The sequence below is a fragment of the Cololabis saira genome, chromosome 5, assembly GCF_033807715.1.
Source record: "Cololabis saira isolate AMF1-May2022 chromosome 5, fColSai1.1, whole genome shotgun sequence".
Classification (NCBI taxonomy): Eukaryota; Metazoa; Chordata; class Actinopteri; order Beloniformes; family Belonidae; genus Cololabis; species Cololabis saira.
In genome coordinates this window covers 44,752,807-44,766,840 of record NC_084591.1, presented here as the reverse complement: position 1 = coordinate 44,766,840, position 14,034 = coordinate 44,752,807, and the positions used below count along the sequence as shown (strand labels likewise).

The window sequence follows — 14,034 nt, the reverse complement described above, 5'->3', positions numbered from 1 at the left end:
AGTATTTTAGAAGTCCATTGTCACGAACATGGCATGTCCTTTTGATGAAGACACAATTGATGAAGGTGCAGAATTTATGCGCAGAGAATTAAATATTCGTCGGGAGATGGTTATCAGACCACGTAATACATGTACATTACAGTACATAGTCTCATTACAGGCAAAGCAATATGTGTTAATCCTTTATTTGTTATAATTTTGATGATTGAATTGTTTAATGATTTCATAATATATTCAAATTTTTTGAGATTTTTTATTTGGGGTTTCATAAACTGTGAGCACTAATCACCAAAATTATAACAAAGGCTTGAAATATCTCACTTTGCATGTAGTGGGAAATAATATTTGTTTCACCTTAAGTTGAATTTACTACGAATGAAGTTTTGCAATATATTCAAATTTTCCGACCTCCACCTGTATATTATTACATGAATAAATAAGAGCATAATACAGGGGTCTCCAACTCCGGTCCTGGAAAGACCTATCCAGCATGTTTTAGGTGTCTCCCTGCATGAATGACAGCAGCAAAGTTGAATAAAATATCTATTTTTCATTGAAGTACCCATCTTTCTCGTGTTTATTATCATTTGCCACATAATTAAAGCAACCTCATACTAAATTTAAGAAAACAATTTTTGCATTTTTTTGTCATATAATTTCATCCAAAACTTGTCGAAATGTGTTTCTTTGAGTGGCAGCCCTGTCATGGCTTGGCGGACAATAAGTTCTGGTACCTGACCGGACTGAACAGCGCCATGCACAGGTGCTGTATGCAGGTTAGGTTCAGTCTGCTGCAGAGATGAGCGGACCTCAGCAAACCTCCATGAGCCGTTTCTTTACTAGTTGTTCGAGTAAAAGAAATAGTGATGAACAAGTGGAAAATCCTACCAAAAAGAAAAGCAAAAGCTTTAATCGCAAGTACGACATTATGTATATAAAATACGGATTTGTTGCAACGGGCGATTTGGAGGCACCAAACACACTTTGTATTTTATGTGGAGAAACGCTCGCCAACGAAGCAATGAACCCATCCAAGCTTCAAAGACACTTAAATACAAAACATCCTTCTCTCAAAGACAAACCAGTGGAAGGAAAAAACGTGACTTAGATTTGCAGAAGCAAGTTTTAAAGGCCACAACATCAGCTAACGTCGCTGATGATAGCCTGCATTTTAAAATGCATTGTTTTTTTCTAAAATGTTTATTAAAATTGACATAAATTGTCAACCGGTCCCTGAGCTTTTTGTTTATACTTCTGCTGGTCCTTGGCACAAAAAAGGTTGGGAACCCCTGAAATAGAGGACACGTTTAGATAGATAGATAGATAGATGGATAGATAGATAGATAGATAGATAGATAGATAGATAGATAGATAGATAGATAGATAGATAGATAGATAGATAGATAGATAGATAGATAGATAGATAGATAGATAGATAGATAGATAGATAGATAGATAGATAGATAATGCTTCAGGTAATTATTACGTTGAAAGGTAGTAATCCCCTATTGCAAGGGGAGCTGCTTGAATCTGGTGTTGAGGCTGCTGTGGCCTGGTGTTGAAGCTGTTAGGGCCTGGTGGTGAAGCTTCTGATGGTGAAGCTGCGGGTAGTGAAGCTGCTGGTGTTGAAGCCACTGGTGTCTGATGGTGGAAGCTGCTGGGGTTTGGTGGTGGAAGCTGCTGGTAGTGAATCTGCTGGTGTTGAAGCCACTGGGGTCTGATGGTGGAAGCTGCTGGGGTTTGGTGGTGGAAGCTGCTCGTAGTGAATCTGCTGGTGTTGGAAGCTGCTGGGGTATGGTGGTGAAGCTGCTGGTGGTGAAGCTGCTGGTAGTGAATCTGCTGGTGTTGGAAGCTGCTGGGGTATGGTGTCGAAGCCACTGGGGTCTTGTGTTTAAGCTGTCATTTGGCTGCATGTGTGTAAAAAATGTTGTCAGATGTGGGATTTGAACCCACGCCTCCACAGGGAGACCAGAAACCTCAGTGAAGATGAAGGAAATAGTCAGTCCTTGAGTCTGGCGCCTTAGACCACTCGGCCATCCTGACGCTGCTTCTGGCAGTTCACAAAGTTATCAAGGACAGAAGATGACAATCTTGGTTTCTGAAGACAATTTGAAATGTTGTTTAACCATGATAGTTGTCCTATTATTAAATAGAGGACATGTTTAGATAGATAGATAGATAGATAGATAGATAGATAGATAGATAGATAGATAGATAGATAGATAGATAGATAGATAGATAGATAGATAGATAGATAGATAGATAGATAGATAGATAGATAGATAGATAGATAATGCTTCAGGTAATTATTACGTTGAAAGGTAGTAATACCCTATTGCAAGGGGAGCTGCTTGAATCTGGTGTTGAGGCTGCTGTGGCCTGGTGTTGAAGCTGTTAGGGCCTGGTGGTGAAGCTTCTGATGGTGAAGCTGTGGGTAGTGAAGCTGCTGGTGTTGAAGCCACTGGTGTCTGATGGTGGACGCTACTGGGGTTTGGTGGTGGAAGCTGCTGGTAGTGAATCTGCTGGTGTTGAAGCCACTGGGGTCTGATGGTGGAAGCTGCTGGGGTTTGGTGGTGGAAGCTGCCTGTAGTGAATCTGCTGGTGTTGGAAGCTGCTGGGGTATGGTGGTGAAGCTGCTGGTGGTGAAGCTGCTGGTAGTGAATCTGCTGGTGTTGGAAGCTGCTGGGGTATGGTGTCGAAGCCACTGGGGTCTGGTGTTTAAGCTGTCATTTGGCTGCATGTGTGTAAAAAATGTTGTCAGAAGTGGGATTTGAACCCACGCCTCCACAGGGAGACCAGAAACCTCAGTGAAGATGAAGGAAATAGTCAGTCCTTGAGTCTGGCGCCTTAGACCACTCGGCCATCCTGACGCTGCTTCTGGCAGTTCACAAAGTTATCAAGGACAGAAGATGACAATCTTGGTTTCTGAAGACAATTTGAAATGTTGTTTAACCATGATTGTTGTCCTATTATTAAATAGAGGACACGTTTAGATAGATAGATAGATAGATAGATAGATAGATAGATAGATAGATAGATAGATAGATAGATAGATAGATAGATAGATAGATAGATAGATAGATAGATAGATAGATAGATAGATAGATAGATAGATAGATAGATAGATAGATAGATAGATAGATAGATAGATAGATAGATAGATAGATAGATAATGCTTCAGGTAATTATTACGTTGAAAGGTAGTAATCCCCTATTGCAAGGGGAGCTGCTTGAATCTGGTGTTGAGGCTGCTGTGGCCTGGTGTTGAAGCTGTTAGGGCCTGGTGGTGAAGCTTCTGATGGTGAAGCTGCGGGTAGTGAAGCTGCTGGTGTTGAAGCCACTGGTGTCTGATGGTGGAAGCTGCTGGGGTTTGGTGGTGGAAGCTGCTGGTAGTGAATCTGCTGGTGTTGAAGCCACTGGGGTCTGATGGTGGAAGCTGCTGGGGTTTGGTGGTGGAAGCTGCTGGTAGTGAATCTGCTGGTGTTGAAGCCACTAGGGTCTGATGGTGGAAGCTGCTGGGGTTTGGTGGTGGAAGCTGCTGGTAGTGAATCTGCTGGTTTTGGAAGCTGCTGGGGTATGGTGGTGAAGCTGCTGGTGGTGAAGCTGCTGGTAGTGAATCTGCTGGTGTTGGAAGCTGCTGGGGTATGGTGTCGAAGCCACTGGGGTCTGGTGTTTAAGCTGTCATTTGGCTGCATGTGTGTAAAAAATGTTGTCAGAAGTGGGATTTGAACCCACGCCTCCACAGGGAGACCAGAAACCTCAGTGAAGATGAAGGAAATAGTCAGTCCTTGAGTGTGGCGCCTTAGACCACTCGGCCATCCTGACGCTGCTTCTGGCAGTTCACAAAGTTATCAAGGACAGAAGATGACAATCTTGGTTTCTGAAGACAATTTGAAATGTTGTTTAACCATGATAGTTGTCCTATTATTAAAAAGAGGACACGTTTAGATAGATAGATGGATGGATGGATGGATGGATGGATGGATGGATGGATGGATGGATGGATGGATGGATGGATGGATGGATGGATGGATGGATAGATAGATAGATAGATAGATAGATAGATAGATAGATAGATAGATAGATAATGCTTCAGGTATTTATTACGTTTTAAGGTAGTAATCCCCTGTTGCAAGGGGAGCTGCATGAATCTGATGTTGAGGCTGCTGTGGCCTGGTGTTGAAGCTGTTAGGGCCTGGAGGTGAAGCTTCTGATGGTGAAGCTGCGGGTAGTGAAGCTGCTGGTGTTGAAGCCACTGGGGTCTGATGGTGGAAGCTGCTGGGGTTTGTTGGTGGAAGCTGCTGGTAGTGAATCTGCTGGTGTTGAAGCCACTGGGGTCTGATGGTGGAAGCTGCTGGGGTTTGGTGGTGGAAGCTGCTGGTAGTAAATCAGCTGGTTTTGGAAGCTGCTGGGGTATGGTGGTGAAGCTGCTGGTGGTGAAGCTGCTGGTAGTGAATCTGCTGGTGTTGGAAGCTGCTGGGGTATGGTGTCGAAGCCACTGGGGTCTGGTGTTTAAGCTGTCATTTGGCTGCATGTGTGTAAAAAATGTTGTCAGAAGTGGGATTTGAACCCACGCCTCCACAGGGAGACCAGAAACGTCAGTGAAGATGAAGGAAATAGTCAGTCCTTGAGTCTGGCGCCTTAGACCACTCAGCCATCCTGACGCTGCTTCTGGCAGTTCACAAAGTTATCAAGGACAGAAGATGACAATCTTGGTTTCTGAAGACAATTTGAAATGTTGTTTAACCATGATAGTTGTCCTATAGAGGACACGTTTAGATAGATAGATAGACAGATAGACAGATAGATACACGGCACATTATCCGCATGTTTTCTCCCCCTGTTACAACTCCAGACAAAGAGGGGTAGCAATTCTCATTAATAAAAGAGTAAATTTCACCGTAAAGGACACTCACATTGACTCAGAGGGTAGATATTTAATTTTAGTCTTGCAAATTCAAAGCTTGAATTTATGTATTTCTAATGTATATGGTCCAAATGTTGATGACTCCTCGTTTTTGCACTCTTTTTTCACCTCACTTTCTGCTCACCTAGACAACACAGTCATCATCGGAGGAGACTTCAACATGGTTCTGGACCCTGGAGTGGACAGGCTCAGTAATGCAGGCGGACACAGGAGTTGGCAGTCAGCAAGTATTGTTAAGCAATACATGAATGATCTGGGTCTTTCCGATACATGGCGCTCTCTACACCCAACCCTTAGGAACTACACTTTTTTCTCAGCCGTTCATCACTCATATTCTAGGTTAGATTATTTTTTAGTCAGTAGCTCTCTGATGAGAGATATCTCAGAATCACAAATTCACCCAATCATTATTAGCGATCACGCACCTGTTTCTTTCACTCTGGGGAAGAGGGGGAGCGTATCATCCTCCAAAGTTTGGAGATTTAATACATCATTGCTCAAAGACCCCGACTTTATTAATTTTTTTAAGAAAGAATGGGGTATATTTTTACAAAATAACGACCAGCCGGAAATATCAGTGAGCGTTCTATGGGAAGCAGGAAAAGCAGTAATGCGAGGCAAAATAATTTCCTTTTCTTCAAATAAGAAAAAAAAAGACAACTTAAAAACAAAAGAATTAGAATGTGAAATAAAGACGCTAGAGGAGGCCTTCCAGACCTCTGCAGACGAACGCATCCTTAACAGAATAAGGAAAACTAAAATAGAATTAAATAAAATAATTGACGCAAAAACACAGTTTCTAGTACAAAGGCTTCGCCTGGAAAACTTTGCACATGCTAACAGATCGGGAAAATACTTAGCCAATCAATTAAAAATAAACAAAGAAAAAACAACCATAACATCCATTAAGGACCAGTCAGGGGGAGTTACACATGACCCCTGTTTAATAAATTCAGTCTTTAGAGACTTTTACTATAAATTATACTCGTCACAAATTGAACCATCTGATCAATCCATTAATGAGTTTCTTGGAGACATTAATCTGCCGAAGTTACATCAGGAACAGGTTACGAATTTAGACTCACCGCTCTCAATAGGAGAACTCCATGAAGCTCTTCAACATATGCCCAATAATAAAGCTCCGGGCCCAGATGGTTTCCCAGCTGAATTTTACAAGGAATTCTGGAGCATATTAGCACCAACATTTTATAAAATGATTCTAAATGCTAGGGAGAATAAAAGCTTACCCTTAAATATGAACTCTGCTAATATTAGTCTTTTATTAAAACCGGACAAGGATCCCTTGCTCCCATCGAGCTACCGCCCAATTTCATTGATAAATGTAGACCTTAAAATAATTAGCAAGGCCATTACTGAACGTCTGAAAAGAGTCACCCCTTCTATTATACATCCGGATCAAACAGGCTTCATTAAAGGTAGACATTCGTCTACTAATATTCGCAGATTATTAAATATTATAGACTATTCGAGTATCAATAAACAGGAGACTACTATTATATCCTTAGACGCGGAAAAAGCATTTGATAAGGTAAATTGAAAGTTTCTATTGGCAACTTTGCATAAATTTGGATTTGGCGAATCTTTCATTGACTGGATAAAAATATTATACAGCTCTCCCAAGGCACGTGTGAGGACAAATGATCAAATCTCTACAAGTTTTACCTGGCAAAGAGGCACTAGACAGGGTTGCCCTCTCTCTCCCTCATTATTTGCAATATTTATTGAACCTTTAGCAGCAGCTATTAGACAAAATCAAAATATTAAAGGTATACAATGTAAAATATTAGAGCACAAAATAAGTCTTTATGCGGATGACGTACTCCTCTTCCTCCAGAACTCACGATCTTCACTATCACAGACAATTGCACTTATAGAGGGATTTTCATCTCTGTCTGATTATTCTATTAATTGGTCTAAATCCACTGTTTTGTGTGTTAACTGCAATTTTAGGAATATAACAAATACTCAATTACAATCAGGGAACATTAGATATTTAGGCATAAACATCTCCCCTAGGCTGTCAGAGTTAATAAAATTAAATCATGTTCAGCTTATAAAGAAAATAGAAGATGATCTTTCCAGATGGAGCTCTCTCCCCATTTCGCTCATGGGTAGAATAGCCACCATTAAAATGATGGTTTTACCAAAAGTAAATTATTTTTCAATTCAATTCAATTCAATTTTATTTATATAGCGTCTAATACAACAGAGTTGTCTCTAGACGCTTTACAGAGACCCATTTTTTCTCAATGATACCATGCAAACCCCCTCTTTCCTGGTTTAAATCGTTGGACTCATATGTATCAAAATTTCTGTGGAAAAATAAAACTCCACGTATTAGTTTAAAGACATTGCAAAAATCCAAAGAATATGGAGGTTTAGAATTACCTAATTTTCAGTATTACTTCATAGCCAGTAAGTTACAGTATATTGTAAAATGGTCAAAAGATCATCCTTTAGATAGTCAATGGCTGGACTCAGAGCAAGTGTTTTGTAATGAACTAGAAATCTCAGAGTTACCATTTATTAGTCAAAGTATCAAACGTCATCAATGTTTCAAAAGCATTAATATTAGCACAACTTTATCAGCTTGGTGGGAATTTCTTAAAATAGCTAAAATTTCACTTTTTCCATGTGACCGTACACCCATATGGAACAACCCAGACATCGTGAAAAATGATAAAAAGATGGTTAACTTCGTTCAATGGAGAGATCAAGGAATACGGTACTTACAGCACGTAATTGTAGGAGGACAGTTTGTACCTTTCAATACACTTATTGTTCAATACGGAGTTAGCAGGAATACATTTTTAGAGTATCAACAACTTAAGGCAATAATAAATAAAACATACAAAATTAGCCAATTAGATTTACAACTTCCCGCTAAGATAATAGATTTATTGAATCTAAGCACTTTAAAGTTGTTATCAAAACTCTACAGGTTAGTGTCTAAACTGGACGATTCAGTCTCTCTCCCGATCTCTAAGTGGGAGGCGGATCTCTCTCTTAATACCGACCAGTTTTCTTGGTCACAAATATGCTTAAATACGTTTACTATGACTAAAAACCCAAACCTACAACTTATACAGTACAAAGTTCTTCATAGAATACATTATACTGGACAAAGGATGTTCCAGATGGGCTTTGTCACCTCTAATATCTGTTCACAGTGCACAGAGAACACCCCAGATAATTATATGCATGCTTTAGGTTCTGTACACCGGTACAGAGGTTCTGGAAGGAGATTTGTGAGGATTTATCCACATGGATCAACCACAGAATCCCAGTGTGCCCCACGGTATGTATATTAGGTCACCTGGGAGACACTCAAATAGATCCTAATTGGACACACCGGGTTCTCACTGCCTTATGTATCGCAAAGAAAACCATTCTAGTAAATTGGAAACAAAAATCCAGTTTATGTATCAACCATTTTAGGAATCTTTTATCAGATCATATTAGTAGTGAGATAATGTCTGCCTCCACTGAACAACATTCGGCTGAATTGCACTCTCTGTGGTCCCCGTTTATTGGCTTCGTTACCTAGTGGGGGCGGGGGGGTGGTGATCTCGTAGCCCTTGGGGTTGGGGGTCGGCTTGGGGGGTCTGGGGCGCGGGCCTCTGGTGGCCCCTGGGGGGCGGTGGGGGGGGCCGCGGGGCCCTGTCCCTAGCCGGTGGGGGCCTTGGGGGCCTGTGGGGGGGGTTACCTCATGGCGGTGGGGGGGGGTGGCTGGGGAGGGCTCGGGCGGGGGGCTGTGGCTGGGGCGTTTACGGGCCTCCCGGGGGGGGCGGGGCCGTGGACGTGGGGGTCCCACCCGGAGGGCCCGGCCCTGCCTGGGTGGGGGGTGGCTGTCTGCGCTGGGGGGGCATTGCTGCCTTGGTCCTCCGTCGCTGGGCGGGGGCCAAGTGCCCCTGCGGATGTGGGGACTCCGGGACCCTTGGGGTGTCCGCCGGGGTGGCCTCGGGGGGGGGTGGGGCCGGGTCCGGGGAGCGGGCCTCCCCTGACCGGGGGGTGCACGGGCGGGCGCGACGGCGGGGTGGCACCATTCCCAGGTATCTATGTCTTATGTTGTCAGTATGAATGGGAGGATGTTGGACCGTTTCCCCCTCCGTCTGGGGGCTCCGGCGGCCCCCGTCTACTGGACGGCCGGTGGGGGGACGCGGGTGTCTTATCAGGGCCGGCTTTGCTGGTCCTGCTTCTTGGCTTCGGCCTCCGCTCCCCCTCTTGCCCCCCCTACACGATTCATACGCACATAGGCGAAAGGCGGGGGGTCCGGGTCGTGGGGGGCACTGTCCCGCGGGGCCAGGCACTCCCCGCCTCACGGTTTTAACAGCAAAATAGACACTGCACATTCAACATTTTATAAATACACTTGACAAGGACACGTAGTTCGGGAGGGGGGGGGGGTCGGTGTCAATCGATACTTGGCCCTCCCTCCTCCCTGTTTTTATGGCATTAATCACATGCACTCAACACAAGGGGCGGGAGGGGGTCCCACATCACCCGCGTTCCCTCACCGGCCTGGGCCTGGGACGGGTGGGTCGGGTTACCCGGGCCTGGCGGGGCCCGCCGTGCAGCCTGGGGTGCCTTCTGGCAGTGCTGGACCCCCCCGGGGAGGGGGAAACGGTGCGTGATTGTATGTCTGTGTCGGTGAGAATGCGGTATGGAAGGGTCCTGCCATGGAGGATTTGAGCCTCCATTGGCAGGACATCAAAAACGTAATAATTTATCAATATTATATTATACAAAGATGGTTATTATTATTATTATTAGTAGTATTATTATTAGTATTATTATTATTATTATTATGTATAGTATATTATATTATTATTAGTATAGGTATCGGATAGGTGAATGGATGAATGAATGGGATGCCTGGGTCTGGGGCCCTCCGTTGTCGGGCCTGCGCGGGTGTCACCTTGTTGGGGGGTTCCCTCTCTCCGGGCCCGTCTCCGGTCCCCCCCGCTGCCTCTACGGCGGGGCGCCCCTCTGGTCTTGGAGGGCCACTTTCGTGGGGGACGGGTGCGCCTGCCCGCGTCGGCGGCCGGGGCGGCTCTGTCTCTCCGGGCAGGCTGGCCCCCTGCCGGGTGGGGGTCGCTGGCCTGAGGGGTGAGGGCCTCCTGGCCGCTCGTCCGGCCCGGACCGGGTGGCCGGGGATTGCCTGGGTCGCGGTCCGCCGCCGCGGGATCCCTGGCTGCTTCTTTCCGCGCCGTGGGGACCCCGCCCGCGGGCCCCCTCGGCCGCCGCCGGGTAGGGGGGGGCCTCGCAGGCGGTGGGTTGCCTCCCTCCTACTTCTCCCCTCTGTGGGGTTGCCGGTGGCCTGGGTTCCGGGCTCTTCCTTGTCGGCCTCTGGTCTCGCGGGTGGCGGGGTTGCTCCCCCCCCTCCCCCACTATAGATACACTTCAGGTGGAGCTTTGTTTGGTTTATTACACACACACACACACACACACACACACACACACACACACACACACACACACACACACACACACACACACACACACACACACACACACACACACACACACACAAACACACACACACACACACATACACACATATAGTCATTTAGTCACATGCATACACACACACACACACACACACACACACACACACACACACAGACACACACATGCATGATCATATACATACACACACACACACATAGACATACACACTGGCTTGTTCACCTGCATGCTGGCTCTCTAGTTTTTGGGTTTAGGTAGCGGTAGCGATAGCTTAGCTCAGACTGCGATCAGATCTCAAGATTTAGGTCGATTGCTGTTGAAGCCACTGGGGTCTGATGGTGGAAGCTGCTGGGGTTTGGTGGTGGAAGCTGCTGGTAGTGAATCTGCTGGTGTTGAAGCCACTAGGGTCTGATGGTGGAAGCTGCTGGGGTTTGGTGGTGGAAGCTGCTGGTAGTGAATCTGCTGGTTTTGGAAGCTGCTGGGGTATGGTGGTGAAGCTGCTGGTGGTGAAGCTGCTGGTAGTGAATCTGCTGGTGTTGGAAGCTGCTGGGGTATGGTGTCGAAGCCACTGGGGTCTGGTGTTTAAGCTGTCATTTGGCTGCATGTGTGTAAAAAATGTTGTCAGAAGTGGGATTTGAACCCACGCCTCCACAGGGAGACCAGAAACCTCAGTGAAGATGAAGGAAATAGTCAGTCCTTGAGTCTGGCGCCTTAGACCACTCGGCCATCCTGACGCTGCTTCTGGCAGTTCACAAAGTTATCAAGGACAGAAGATGACAATCTTGGTTTCTGAAGACAATTTGAAATGTTGTTTAACCATGATAGTTGTCCTATTATTAAATAGAGGACAAGTTTAGATAGATAGATAGATAGATAGATAGATAGATAGATAGATAGATAGATAGATAGATAGATAGATAGATAGATAGATAGATAGATAGATAGATAGATAGATAGATAGATAGATAGATAGATAGATAGATAGATAATGCTTCAGGTATTTATTACGTTTTAAGGTAGTAGTCCCCTGTTGCAAGGGGAGCTGCATGAATCTGATGTTGAGGCTGCTGTGGCCTGGTGTTGAAGCTGTTAGGGCCTGGAGGTGAAGCTTCTGATGGTGAAGCTGCGGGTAGTGAAGCTGCTGGTGTTGAAGCCACTGGGGTCTGATGGTGGAAGCTGCTGGGGTTTGGTGGTGGAAGCTGCTGGTAGTGAATCTGCTGGTGTTGAAGCCACTGGGGTCTGATGGTGGAAGCTGCTGGGGTTTGGTGGTGGAAGCTGCTGGTAGTGAGTCTGCTGGTGTTGAAGCCACTGGGGTCTGATGGTGGAAGCTGCTGGTAGTGAATCTGCTGGTTTTGGAAGCTGCTAGGGTATGGTGGTGAAGCTGCTGGTGGTGAAGCTGCGGGTAGTGAAGCTGCTGGTGTTGAAGCCACTGGGGTCTGATGGTGGATGCTGCTGGGGTTTGGTGGTGGAAGCTGCTGGTAGTGAATCTGCTGGTGTTGAAGCCACTGGGGTCTGATGGTGGAAGCTGCTGGGGTTTGGTGGTGGAAGCTGCTGGTAGTGAATCTGCTGGTGTTGAAACCACTGGGGTCTGATGGTGGAAGCTGCTGGTAGTGAATCTGCTGGTTTTGGAAGCTGCTGGGGTATGGTGGTGAAGCTGCTTGTGGTGAAGCTGCTGGTAGTGAATCTGCTGGTGTTGGAAGCTGCTGGGGTATGGTGTCGAAGCCACTGGGGTCTGGTGTTTAAGCTGTCATTTGGCTGCATGTGTGTAAAAAATGTTGTCAGAAGTGGGATTTGAACCCACGCCTCCACAGGGAGACCAGAAACCTCAGTGAAGATGAAGGAAATAGTCAGTCCTTGAGTCTGGCGCCTTAGACCACTCGGCCATCCTGACACTGCTTCTGGCAGTTCACAAAGTTATCAAGGACAGAAGATGACAATCTTGGTTTCTGAAGACAATTTGAAATGTTGTTTAACCATGATAGTTGTCCTATTATTAAATAGAGGACACGTTTAGATAGATAGATAGATAGATAGATAGATAGATAGATAGATAGATAGATAGATAGATAGATAGATAGATAGATAGATAGATAGATAGATAGATAGATAGATAGATAGATAGATAGATAGATAGATAGATAGATAGATAGATAGATAGATAGATAGATGGATAATGCTTCAGGTATTTATTACGTTTTAAGGTAGTAGTCCCCTGTTGCAAGGGGAGCTGCATGAATCTGATGTTGAGGCTGCTGTGGCCTGGTGTTGAAGCTGTTAGGGCCTGGAGGTGAAGCTTCTGATGGTGAAGCTGCGGGTAGTGAAGCTGCTGGTGTTGAAGCCACTGGGGTCTGATGGTGGAAGCTGCTGGGGTTTGATGGAGGAAGCTGCTGGTAGTGAATCTGCTGGTGTTGAAGCCACTGGGGTCTGATGGTGGAAGCTGCTGGGGTTTGGTGGTGGAAGCTGCTGGTAGTGAATCTGCTGGTGTTGAAGCCACTGGGGTCTGATGGTGGAAGCTGCTGGTAGTGAATCTGCTGGTTTTGGAAGCTGCTGGGGTCTGATGGTGGAAGCTGCTGGTAGTGAATCTGCTGGTTTTTGAAGCTGCTGGGGTATGGTGGTGAAGCTGCTGGTGGTGAAGCTGCGGGTAGTGAAGCTGCTGGTGTTGAAGCCACTGGGGTCTGATGGTGGATGCTGCTGGGGTTTGGTGGTGGAAGCTGCTGGTAGTGAATCTGCTGGTGTTGAAGCCAATGGGGTCTGATGGTGGAAGCTGCTGGGGTTTGGTGGTGGAAGCTGCTGGTAGTGAATCTGCTGGTGTTGAAGCCACTGGGGTCTGATGGTGGAAGCTGCTGGTAGTGAATCTGCTGGTTTTGGAAGCTGCTGGGGTATGGTGGTGAAGCTGCTGGTGGTGAAGCTGCTGGTAGTGAATCTGCTGGTGTTGGAAGCTGCTGGGGTATGGTGTTGAAGCCACTGGGGTCTGGTGTTTAAGCTGTCATTTGGCTGCATGTGTGTAAAAAATGTTGTCAGAAGTGGGATTTGAACCCACGCCTCCACAGGGAGACCAGAAACCTCAGTGAAGATGAAGGAAATAGTCGGTCCTTGAGTCTGGCGCCTTAGACCACTCGGCCATCCTGACGCTGCTTCTGGCAGTTCACAAAGTTATCAAGGACAGAAGATGACAATCTTGGTTTCTGAAGACAATTTGAAATGTTGTTTAACCATGATAGTTGTCCTATTATTAAATAGAGGACAAGTTTAGATAGATAGATAGATAGATAGATAGATAGATAGATAGATAGATAGATAGATAGATAGATAGATAGATAGATAGATAGATAGATAGATAGATAGATAGATAGATAGATAGATAGATAGATAGATAGATAGATAGATAGATAGATAGATAGATAGATAGATAGATAGATAGATAATGCTTCAGGTATTTATTACATTTTAAGGTAGTAGTCCCCTGTTGCAAGGGGAGCTGCATGAATCTGATGTTGAGGCTGCTGTGGCCTGGTGTTGAAGCTGTTAGGGCCTGGAGGTGAAGCTTCTGATGGTGAAGCTGCGGGTAGTGAAGCTGCTGGTGTTGAAGCCACTGGGGTCTGATGGTGGAAGCTGCT

At 45.7% G+C, this 14,034-nt stretch overlaps 7 non-coding genes across 7 annotated transcripts; all 7 read right to left on the bottom strand.

The window, feature by feature from the left end:
- Positions 1–1,928: 1,928 nt before the first annotated feature.
- Positions 1,929–2,043, bottom strand: trnal-caa (transfer RNA leucine (anticodon CAA)). The gene is made up of 2 exons: positions 2,006–2,043; positions 1,929–1,974 (listed from the first exon to the last, which is right to left on the bottom strand). It is a non-coding gene; the product is annotated as a tRNA-Leu (tRNA).
- A 712-nt stretch (positions 2,044–2,755) lies between these two features.
- Positions 2,756–2,870, bottom strand: trnal-caa (transfer RNA leucine (anticodon CAA)). The gene is made up of 2 exons: positions 2,833–2,870; positions 2,756–2,801 (listed from the first exon to the last, which is right to left on the bottom strand). It is a non-coding gene; the product is annotated as a tRNA-Leu (tRNA).
- An 840-nt stretch (positions 2,871–3,710) lies between these two features.
- trnal-caa (transfer RNA leucine (anticodon CAA)) lies at positions 3,711–3,825 on the bottom strand. Its single transcript has 2 exons — positions 3,788–3,825; positions 3,711–3,745 (listed from the first exon to the last, which is right to left on the bottom strand). It is a non-coding gene; the product is annotated as a tRNA-Leu (tRNA).
- A 724-nt stretch (positions 3,826–4,549) lies between these two features.
- On the bottom strand, positions 4,550–4,664 carry trnal-caa (transfer RNA leucine (anticodon CAA)). Its single transcript has 2 exons — positions 4,627–4,664; positions 4,550–4,595 (listed from the first exon to the last, which is right to left on the bottom strand). It is a non-coding gene; the product is annotated as a tRNA-Leu (tRNA).
- Positions 4,665–11,036: 6,372 nt separating this feature from the next.
- On the bottom strand, positions 11,037–11,151 carry trnal-caa (transfer RNA leucine (anticodon CAA)). Its single transcript has 2 exons — positions 11,114–11,151; positions 11,037–11,082 (listed from the first exon to the last, which is right to left on the bottom strand). It is a non-coding gene; the product is annotated as a tRNA-Leu (tRNA).
- Positions 11,152–12,193: 1,042 nt separating this feature from the next.
- trnal-caa (transfer RNA leucine (anticodon CAA)) lies at positions 12,194–12,308 on the bottom strand. Its single transcript has 2 exons — positions 12,271–12,308; positions 12,194–12,239 (listed from the first exon to the last, which is right to left on the bottom strand). It is a non-coding gene; the product is annotated as a tRNA-Leu (tRNA).
- Positions 12,309–13,432: 1,124 nt separating this feature from the next.
- On the bottom strand, positions 13,433–13,547 carry trnal-caa (transfer RNA leucine (anticodon CAA)). Its single transcript has 2 exons — positions 13,510–13,547; positions 13,433–13,478 (listed from the first exon to the last, which is right to left on the bottom strand). It is a non-coding gene; the product is annotated as a tRNA-Leu (tRNA).
- Positions 13,548–14,034: the final 487 nt, after the last annotated feature.